Source organism: Diachasma alloeum, unplaced genomic scaffold, assembly GCF_001412515.2.
Source record: "Diachasma alloeum isolate Michigan unplaced genomic scaffold, Dall2.0 Dall_scaffold_00575, whole genome shotgun sequence".
Lineage (NCBI taxonomy): Eukaryota > Metazoa > Arthropoda > Insecta > Hymenoptera > Braconidae > Diachasma > Diachasma alloeum.
The window spans coordinates 33,027-44,327 of NW_021680707.1; positions in this window are offsets into that span (position 1 = coordinate 33,027).

The following is an 11,301-nucleotide window of genomic DNA, read 5'->3' on the forward strand; positions in this document are numbered from 1 at the left end:
GTTCGGTCGCGCCTGAGTCTGCCAGAAAGTCTGTCAGAAACTTATTTTCATTTGTTTGTTGACTATCTGCATAAAATATTTCAGCACTTGATTGATCATTATTTTCTTTTTCCTTAACTTGAGTGGAGTTATTTTTCTCTTTGGGTTCGTCGGATTTGGATTTCTTGTTTGATTGATGAGATGACTTAAACCCGTGTTTGTTCTCGTTTCTTTTATAAGAGAACCGACTCCTATTGAATCTTCCTCTTTTACTTGGACCATATGTTTCACCTCTCATTGGTCTTTTCGTTCCTTTATCGTTACTTCTATATTGATCTCGACAATTGTTTTTGTAATTAATCTTTGAATTGGAATTGTACCTTGGAGTCTGCTTAGAGTATCCTGAACCACTTGGTGCATAGTCATTGTGAGTTCTGTTTGGGCAATCCCTCGCCTTGTGATTCCCAAACTGGTTGCACTTGTAGCACAAGTATCCTTTTCCTTTATTGGGACAGTCTGGTCCCTTGTGTCCATATGCCTGACACGCAAAACACCTTGGCCCCTTGTGCTGTGCATAATTAGCAGTTTTACTATCAGAATCTGAGAGCTCATTTTTCATTGTAGCTTCTTCTTCTAATATCGCAATTTTCAACTCGCCAAAAGTCAAGCCCACACCTATAGCTTTCCTTGTTACTTTTTCAATAATTTTAATGTTGGGAAAAGCTTTTATTACTGCATTGTAGAATGCATCTTTCTTTTCGCTTTCACTTAGAGGAATGGTGTCGGGAGCATTTTCATAAGTTGCTATTTTTTCATCAAACATATCGTTAAACTCGCCAGCTGTCGTTTTAGCAGGATTATATCTCATATTATAAAGGTCTTGTCTCACAGAGTGTGAAGCTACATTAAACTCAGCCATTTTCAATTCTTTAAGTTTCTTCAATATTTTTTCTTTTGGATCTTGTAATTTGACAATTTTAGGGTGATAACTTCTGTCCAAATGATTGATCAGAATTTCTCTAACTTTGTGCTTCTGTTCTGCAAGAGTTTCCTCGTCCACAGTAACCACAATGCTATCGTCAATGATGTGTAAAAGTTTATTTGTTTTAATTTCTGACGAGAAATAATCATAGAAATGTTCATACTTTATTTTACTGTCCATTTTGTAATCTCTTTTGAAACTCATTCCCTTGTTAAGCAATTCAATTTGTAACTTATTGGTTACCTCCCCAGCTAATTGACTCAAAGAATTTAAGTTGTTTACTTGACTTGACTTTGCCTGATTAATTTCATTGATCTGTTTATTGACCATTGAACTAATTTTACTTTCCAGATTTGTATGCTTATCCGACATCACTCCTCCATTTTTGTCATTGTGCTTTTTGTCCAAGGCGCTCAAGAGCTCCTGTACTTCCCTTTTGTCTTGTGCTCTCGCCTCAGCATTCAGTCTCAACTGGTTTCTATTCTCTGTTAGACCTTCATACAGTGCTTTTGTTGAAGTTATATTTGAGCTACATAGCTTTTCCACCATGCTCTTCAACTCAGCCAACTGTGTGTCTACAGAGACTGTGTTGACAGTCTTGTTGCCATTAGGCTCAACTGATTTATTGTCTAGATTAGGAGTTACCACTTCAATTTAATATTTACTTTATTATCTGCNGAATCTTTTCTTTATTAATAATTTTCTCTTTTATTAAATTTTCACTCCCTGTTTCATCATGCTTTTTATCCATTTTATTTTCTTCCTCATTACTCTTATCAATTTCGTCTGTTTTCTCATTTGTTTCGTTCTGTAAGTTTGCTGTGACACTTCTGGTGAGATATCTTTTCACCTCATTTTCACCCCCAGTGACATCAGGTACATTTGCTACTACTCGCCTGTTTATTNCATTAATATTACCTGCGTTTTTCCCGCCTGCACTTATCTCGCCGCCATTCGTCTCGCCTCCAGTTAATTCGCTTGACTTGGACTCGTNAGATTTGCTTTAAGAGCTTCTGCAAAAATAACTTTGTCAATTTCTAATAATTTACCACTCGTCAGTTCAATTTCGATTTTTCCTGCTCCCTCCGTTCTCAAGTCCGCTGACTCATTTTTATTAGCACACCTAATTACTCCACAATCTAATTCATTGAATGTTTTAAATATAATTCTAGAATTTGTTAAATGTTCGGTCGCGCCTGAGTCTGCCAGAAAGTCTGTCAGAAACTTATTTTCATTTGTTTGTTGACTATCTGCATAAAATATTTCAGCACTTGATTGATCATTATTTTCTTTTTCCTTACCTTGAGTGGAGTTATTTTTCTCTTTGGGTTCGTCGGATTTGNCCGTGTTTCCCAAGTCTTTGTTCATGTTCCTTGACCTATACTCGATTACAGCTGTTGTTGACATTGGACTCTTCGGACCGTAACCTGGCAGATACATTGGCTTATTTTCGGCCAACAATGCAGTTTCTAACACAGTTAGACATCTCCATTGATCCCCTGTGAATTCTCTTTTATCTAATTTTAAAGAGACCGAAAAATTTAGGATTATTGTATCTGGTTACAGTTTTTGTATTCAGGTCCGAAATCCCAGACTCGACTTGCTAAACATAAACAAACCGAATCCAGGATGAGTGTGCTCTTCAGAAAATCTAAACATAAGACCTCCTCCAAACACACTCAAGTCTTTTATGATTGCAAGAGATTGATTTAATTTTCTCAAGCAATTTGACGTCTTAATATTCCGCATTTCTAATGTGTATAGTATGCTCGCCCATTTACACATATGCCTGATGTCTCATCTGTTACATATCCAGTTCCCTCGTCTAGAAGTACATGTACTTTATCGTCTATTATTGCCAGGGAGACTACTTCTTCCTCATAGTTTCCTTCGATTAGATGTTGTCTAATTAGGAATCTCCACACTTCACACAGAAGTTCTTTATCAGCTGTAATTATTTATTTATAAATATCTTCGTCTAAAGATAGCAATTTTAAAATTCAATTTCATTGATTCGACCAATCAAATATTCAATTTGTTATTCTCGCCTATTAAATATTTCTAAATTCAATATCCTCACCAATTAAATATTTTGATTTGGATGCATCCTTAATTTGTAAATTTCAATTTTGCACTAGTGTCTATTGATTTTATTTTATTGCTTTACATTACGCTGGTGGACCCCGCACACACGCGGAACGCGGCCGAGAAAGAGAGAATCGTTGTTTTTCACACCAATTTTTATATTCACACTAATTTTCGTTTTTCTTTCTATTTCTTATTGTTCTCGCCTTGCTCGAGCAATATGTGTGGGACTGCAGTCGTCCCTCTCTCTCACATGCACCCCGGTTGCACGCGCAACCCACCCGTTGCGTCTACTTGTTGAAGCCTGTTGAAGCCTGTGCTTGCCTTCCCCGCCGAGAAACTATTGTCTCGGCGTCACTTGGCTTTCTTCTTTTGTTTTGCTTTACATATTATTTTATTTATGACAAAAGATATTTTATGCTTTTCAGTGATTTTTGTGAATTTAATGGGATTTCTTTATTAATTCTTTTTAATCTAAAATTCTCGATTGCAGGTCGGCGTCGTGGACAATTGATTTCCAGCCGCCATTTTGATTCCTTCTATTTTTTCGTTCTCACCAATTCACTTCACTTAATTAATGCATTTTTCAGTACTTACTTTTTCTCTGAGTACTTTTCATTTTTTTTCTTCCTGTCAGTCGTCACTCACCCAGCCCGTCTCGATTTTTCCTCTTTCTGGATATTGCTTTGTATCGCGTGATCCACCCGGACACGTGCCCAGCCGCCCGATAGCGTCCTTTTTGGAATTTCCGATTTATCGCTTTCAATTCTTTAATTTATGATAAATTTTAATCACGCACAGTTGAAGTGTGCTCGGCCCATAACCTGAAGGGTTATTTAGGATTGAAATAACGATTAAACACAGTTTTATTATCGCAAAAGTAATTAAGCTTTATTCAGCAACGTAATGCGACAACGGTCGAGGCACGAGTGGTGCATAGTACGAGTATATCTACGAGAGGCGCAACGGCGCCGTGGCGACACAGTCAGCCAGACTGTCGGTAAAAGGAGACTGGCGTAGGGCGCCACTTTCAACAATCACGCTATGTGAAAAAATTACTTTCATCGTGCTGTGTGAAAACGTACCTTTTCCACATCTTGTGATAAAAAAACCATTCGATGTTCGTAGGAAAAGTGTTTTTCGACTCGTGAACTCGTACCGCACTCGTATCGAAATATACGATTTCAATGTGTAGCGTCTATTTTACATTGACTTCCTCTATAGACTCCTCATGAATTAATGATTTGCTTCCAACGCCTCATATTCCACCGGTTTTATGTTTAACGCTGGTAACAATGAATGATACTATTGAACATTGAAATGTTTTGAACTTCTATTGTGATGAGATCCTGGAAAAAAGCATTCGTTATGGGAGCATATAGATGGAATAACGGATTTTCTTCACAGTTCAGATTGATCTTGGACTACTGATGATAGTTGCTAGGATATCCGAGTTAGAAAAAAGGCATGACCACATGTTCTTCAATCACGAGCTTGTGTGTTTTTCAATTACAAGTTTCTCTATCAAAAAATTGGGAAAACGTTTTATGTCACCGATCTATTCCGCCAAGTCATTTCATGTTTATGGAATAAGAATTCGAATCATAGCTTAGCTTTGATTGTTTTATTTTTACTTATTACATTTTTTAAATGATAGAAAAATTAATTATTTATTAATGGAATCTTTTTCTAATGTAAAGAAAATGAATAAATGAATGAATAAATGAATATATATAATGTTTTATATAAAGAAATTACATAAGTATGTTGTCACAATGAACTGAAAATCTGAACTCTCAAAAAGATTCTAAATAAAAATCTAATATAATCCTAGAAATTATCAAACTCCAACTCAAGAGTCTCTGGTGAGTCGTTTCGTTGAAGCGAATAGGTAGGTTGCGTGTTGTGACATTGTCTTGTATTTCTAAAATATCAGGCAATGTGAAAAGGTGCGTGTTGAGACAACAAGTGACAATCGACGTAAATTATTTAATCTCTCGAATACTCAAAATATATTTATTCCGGTTACTGCAGTAAACTCGAGATGATCCTCAATAATAAAGGAAATAATTCGTAAACAATACTTTCCTGATAACTCGTCAACATTCAGACGCACGCAGTGCAATGTACATCGTTACCTATTTGTTGTCCGGTGTGCTCGTGCTTGATCTAACTTATTCACTCTATATCTTTGGAGGAGAGGATATTGTTCAGTAACTAGAAAGATTATTGACTAGCTGATAGGTCTATATTCTCGAGACTTGATATAAAATGATTTTAGAAGAGAAAAACAAAGGAATTCCATAAATGCCGGTCGTCACCCAGAATAATAACAAAAGAAATGATATAATACTATCGTTCAATAAGAAAAATAAAACAAAGACGAATAATCAAAAATGATAATAATAATACAAAATGCCGGAAACTCCGGTCCACCCAACTCGATACAATCCAAAAGAATTATGAACAAAAGATATTTGTTGAATTGCTATGCGGAGAAACACTGAAGAGGCTCAGTTTTTCATTTATTAATTTCTCAATGGTAAATGTACGGTGAGCAGGTCCGTAGACACCGCCTGGGCTTCCCAAATGCCTGTTACCCGCGATACTAGCCACGATATATTTCTCTTTCACTCGAGCCTCCGGAGAACAATCAGACCAAAAAAAGATGAAGAATACAGTACTAAATCGGAATGATAAATAAGTAGGAAAATCCCTATTCAATGCCAATTAATTTGTCCCAATATTATCTGTAGCTTAGACGCTCGTAACGCTTACAATAAATTATTGTATTTCGCTCCGGTAAGCACCGACTCGACGGCCACGCGGTTTTATCAAGATGGAGTCGATAGCCTTCGTTCGCAATGAGATTCCTCCTGCCATAGAACCTGACAGGAGCTTCAATGAGCATGCTCTCGTATGCTCTCCCACAATGCTCTCGTACTCACTAATGACCCCGTCGCACCAATGACAATATTTAATATGTGGACACTCACTCTAATCACTCGTCCTGACTCAATATTACGCCTCGACTCTGTCCTTCGCCACGTGCTCGCCCGATGAATAGAATATTCGCCTGGATATTCGCAGGCTGTACTTCGCCTCGAAATCGCCCTCACTCGCCTCAAAAATCTCCGGATAAGGTCCGGAGAAACTTGTTCCTACCTCCGTTGTCCAGTTTGCACAAAAAGCTTCTTAATTGGACCCATACAATAGATACGAAAATTAGAGAAACTTAAAGCGATGCAAAGCGATTGACAGTAGAGATGGAAGTGAAGATGAAGGCGGAAATCGTCATTACCCTCTCAATCTCATGCTGTCTCACTCCATTTTTCTCGGGCCTTGACATTGGGCCTGAATTCCAATATTAGCCAATCCCGGCCTCATTTGCATATTTCGCCGGCCACGTGCTGTCCGGTGGTGCCGTCTATTCTCTCAGGTGCATATCTCCGGTGGTCAGGTGATCTGTGACGTCTTTCCGGTGTATACCATTGCCTTGCAGATGAGCCTCAGCGATTACCCATACTATTGACGGTTTACGTGTGTGTGGTTATGTGAGCTTTTGGGTCTGCAGGAGATCTGAATTACCCCGCGGGACAATGTTATGACAGGTGTAACGGGTGTGACTATGTGAGATTTTCGGTTGGTGTTCTTCCTGGTCCCAGGACGTTGTGACTCCTTCCCCAGGCCTGTAGATGGTCCTCTCCGGTGGCTGATGATCTCCAAGGGTCTGTAGTGAGTCAGGACTCTTCGTGGAGACTCATCGCCTAGCCATTCCTTATAAACTAGACCTAACCTCGAAATGAACGATCGGTGCATGTGAGCGTTCTCCGGATTATTTTATTTGTTTCCCTCGCGTCCAATCGAGGACTAAAACGAAGCCCCTTCGTCACAATGTATGTATATATTTTTAAAAAAAAGGAACTTTGGCTCAACGAGATTTTCTGTGAAGAATTTCAGATAACTCATTATCAGACAATTGATTCTGCGAAATTAAGAAAAAAAGAGTAATGAGGAAGAGCACCAAGTTTCTGAAGTTACACTTATTATCTTGTAGGACGACAGATCTCATAAAATATAGAAACAATTCCAACATTTTTAACAGTGGCTTGTTCTCAATGGCAACTCATCATTATCAATTCCTATGAGTGAATGTGAGGGACGGTCATAAAAAGTGTGGTTTATCCACACAAATTCCATAACAAAGAGTGTGAATATGAGTGGTTTCTTAAAAAAAAGATTCAGAAAAAGAGTCAGGACCAACGTACATGGCGCGGTTTTTCAGTCTAATGTAAAAATCTCGCGGGAATTTGAAACAAGTTTGGCATATTAGTCGATTCCTTGGCTTGAATAGATACGAAGGATTGTTCTAAAATTAATAGAACTGTTCCTTTATCACAACAGTGAGTTAAAGTCTATGGAATCATATAAGAGAAAATAAGGATAGTGGAGGAGATTTGTGGCAATATTTGAAAGCTCTTAGAGCGACTATTTTTCCCTACGTGGAGAGTCACCGTATAACTACTCGTGGAACCGGGACGAGCTCCGAACGACGAGGTGTGTGTTGTGTGTCTCCCTCTAATACATATTATGCGCGAAAGATGGATGGCGCCTTTCTCAGTCGAACAGTGTACAATGCACACCTTGTCATTCGAAACTCGCCCCCGCACATCGTGAATGATTTCTTTTTAAAAACCGCGCCAAGTACGTTGGTCCTGACTCTTTTTCTGAACCTTTTTTTTTTAAGAAACCACTCATATTCACACTCTTCGTTATGGAATTTGTGTGGATAAACCACACTTTTATGACCGTCCCCCACTCTCACCAATAGGAATTGATAATGGTGAGTTGCCATTGAGAACAAGCCACTGTTAAAAATGTTGGAATTGTGTCTATATTTTATGAGAAGATCTGTCGTCCTACAAGATAATAAGTTTATCTTCAGAAACTAGGCGCTCTTCCTCATTTCTCTTTTTTTTTTAATTTCGCAGAATCAATTGTCTGCAAATGAGGTATCTGAAATTTTTCACAGAAAATGTCGTTGTCCCAAAGTTCCTTTTTTTAACAATAAATTTTCAACAAAAATTTATTTTTATGATTGTTAGAAAAATAACGAAGAATTAAAGAGAATCCGTTGAAATTTCTCAGGAACATTTTTTTGTGAAATTCTTCTAACAACGCATCGAAATGCGTTACTTGGCGTTTTTTTTTAAATTTATTTTTGTGATTTTTTAGAGAGATTTCAGTCATTTATTTAATATGAATTCTAATGGAGAATCAAAGAGAATTCTTTCCGAAATACCCAGATAATTTTGTCGTTTTAAATGTTTCTTTTTCAACTACTCATTTAAACGGTTATTTGGCCTATGTTTTAAACAATAGTATATTATGTCATTAGGACCGTAGACGGAGGTTTGCGATGAGTGTGAAGTTAGCAGCACGAGACGTCGGCAAGGCAGGACGAGGCGAAGCCCCCCCCCCCACTGAAGAAAAAAAAATGACAAAATGAAAAAATTAAAAAAAAAACAAAAAACGACAGAAAAAAAATCGAATGAAAAATTTGAAAATACCTATCAATGAAACCAAAAAGTAATAATAAAAAAACTTCCTAACGGATGCCTAGAAAAACATGGATTTTAAGGAAGAGAGTTGCTTAAAATTACAATAAAAAAGACGAGATTTTGAGGATGAAGAATAATGCTTGAGTTACAGTGAGATGATGCAATAATTTCACAACGACATAACCTCTACGGTTGTAACCCATCAGTTACTGAGAACGCCGCCAGTGCCGCTGAATCAACTCACTAGGCAAGTTACTAGACGGTTCGCTTACCGCGCATACCCAATCGACGGCCATATTGCCCATATCGGCTCACTTCATATTGTNTGAAGAATAATGCTTGAGTTACAGTGAGATGATGCAATAATTTCACAACGACATAACCTCTACGGTTGTAACCCATCAGTTACTGAGAACGCCGCCAGTGCCGCTGAATCAACTCACTAGGCAAGTTACTAGACGGTTCGCTTACCGCGCATACCCAATCGACGGCCATATTGCCCATATCGGCTCACTTCATATTGTATTTGTACATAAGTCATGTGGGTTACTCATCTAGTAACTGTATAACTTTACGGGTCGACCCGAAAAGTCTCATTTACTATAGCTGTTCCTCTTTACAGTACTCTTTACGGTACCGGCCAGCTCAGGCCAGCTAATCGTCGTTTACTCCCTCTAAACACAGCCCCCGTAAGCGCCACTTATCGGGCCTCAGTGACATTGTGTTGTATGTATGCATGTGTGAATCATCGTGTGTGTCACCGCCATTCGCAGTGAACCCTCCAAACTTAGTGTATTGATAATAAATCTGGATTTTTTATGCCGAAAGGCTTTTTCCCACAAAATTGTGTTCCTTTTTTTTATAACTTAATTCAGCTATCATACCACCTAGGGTATGATAGCCTCCGACGTCATTTCACAAAAGAGGATCGCCCCCTCGAATACTGCGCTGTGATTGGCTAAAATCCAGTACCGGAAAATTCTCAGCATAATTGAATATACATTCCGCCTAGTCTGTACCTTCTCATTGAATTTGGATCCAATTACTGAACTTCCATTGATGTATTATCCTATTTTCAAATTTTGCCGCCTTTCGGTTAGGTATGTCGTTGACTTTAGCGGACAAGTCGCTATCATTTGCGGACTATCCGCTACGAGTGAAAACCCACCCTAAAGTAAAGGCTCAGGGGGGCTATTCTCAACAAAAAGCCGCTTTTCCGAAGCTACGATTTTCTGCCGCGAGGGGGCGACACGATACTAAATGACATGAAGTAATGAATTTGCGAACGCATTATGTGCAAATGCCACTCCATCTGTAATTTTTCATTTTGGAGCAGCTATAATTTATATTGGAGTAAAGTGTTAATAATTCGCTTCAATACATGTTACAAATGAGATAAATACTTGATCGGTAAATTAATGAATAGAATTGACTGCCTATCGACCACTGAGAGTTGATATTGATGCTGGTAAATATCTCGGCTTTGATTTTTGATGTCGGAGCGAAAGAGGAATTTCACACAGACATCGTATAAAATCCTTGCTAAACCTGTTATGATTTTCATTAATAAAAGTCAACAAATAAATCCTATGAACCAATTGAACCTGTAATATTTATTGAACACCGAGTCCGCCAAAACCTCCAGTGGATTTAAGGTATTTCTAATTGCCCTACGTCGCGCACTTAATAAGCTATGTAAGCCCCGTTGATGGTCCTCGGCTTCTTCATCAACTAACACTGCACCTGCTATATTATCCGCCATCATCACGGTTGTTTTGGTTTAAATTTTCATAAAGTTGACTTCCCGTAAAACATGATGTCGACTAATTGCCGGCGAATTGTCGACAATATTCGGAAAGTTTTGTAGCGCAATCATCAACAAAATTCTGGAAAATATTACTGCTCTGAAATTATCATCAAAATATCGAGTATCGAGCTATCAGCGAAATTATTCCCAAGATTTCGGTGAATTAATGGCGAAACTTATCTTCAAGTTTTGTCATACAATTGACCAGCAAAATATCAGCGAATTTATCGCCAAAATTATCCATTAACGGAGCAGCAATATGTCGTCTATTATTTCGTCATAATTTTTAATGAAATTTTCGGCAATACAACGGCAAATTTATCGTAAAAATTGCGGACTAAATTGTTCGTCAGTATGTCATCAAATCCATTAGTAAAAAATCCCAGCAGAATGTCGTTCATTTATCGTCTTTTTTGGTCGATGATATGACGATGATAAATGATATTGTTTGGTTAAGACACGCGTAATGTTGGAAGCAAAACGTCGTATTATTCTGGAAAAAAACTTTGATAGCAATAATATACTTTGATTCATTTTATAATCAGAGCAATTTAATTTTTTATGTGAAAATTACGGGTTTCTGTCATCCATGCACGGAGACGACAAGTACGAGTGCCGCTTGTCATTTGATGCATACTGTGACGTATTGAGATCGATCAATACGTCGATTTATTCAATAATTATAATTATTATGCCCAAAGTGGTGGACGATGGGAACGGGAAACGAGGTTTCTCATTCCCTTCATCCAAAGATTGCTCAGCAGTCCCATGGTGTCCCATGGACACCAGGGTAAGCAGTTCCACGGTTTCGACAGGTCCAGTTCAGGGTGCTGAACTGTTTGACTGTGTAGGTTTCTATACAAACGAATGCACGAAACCGTATTAGT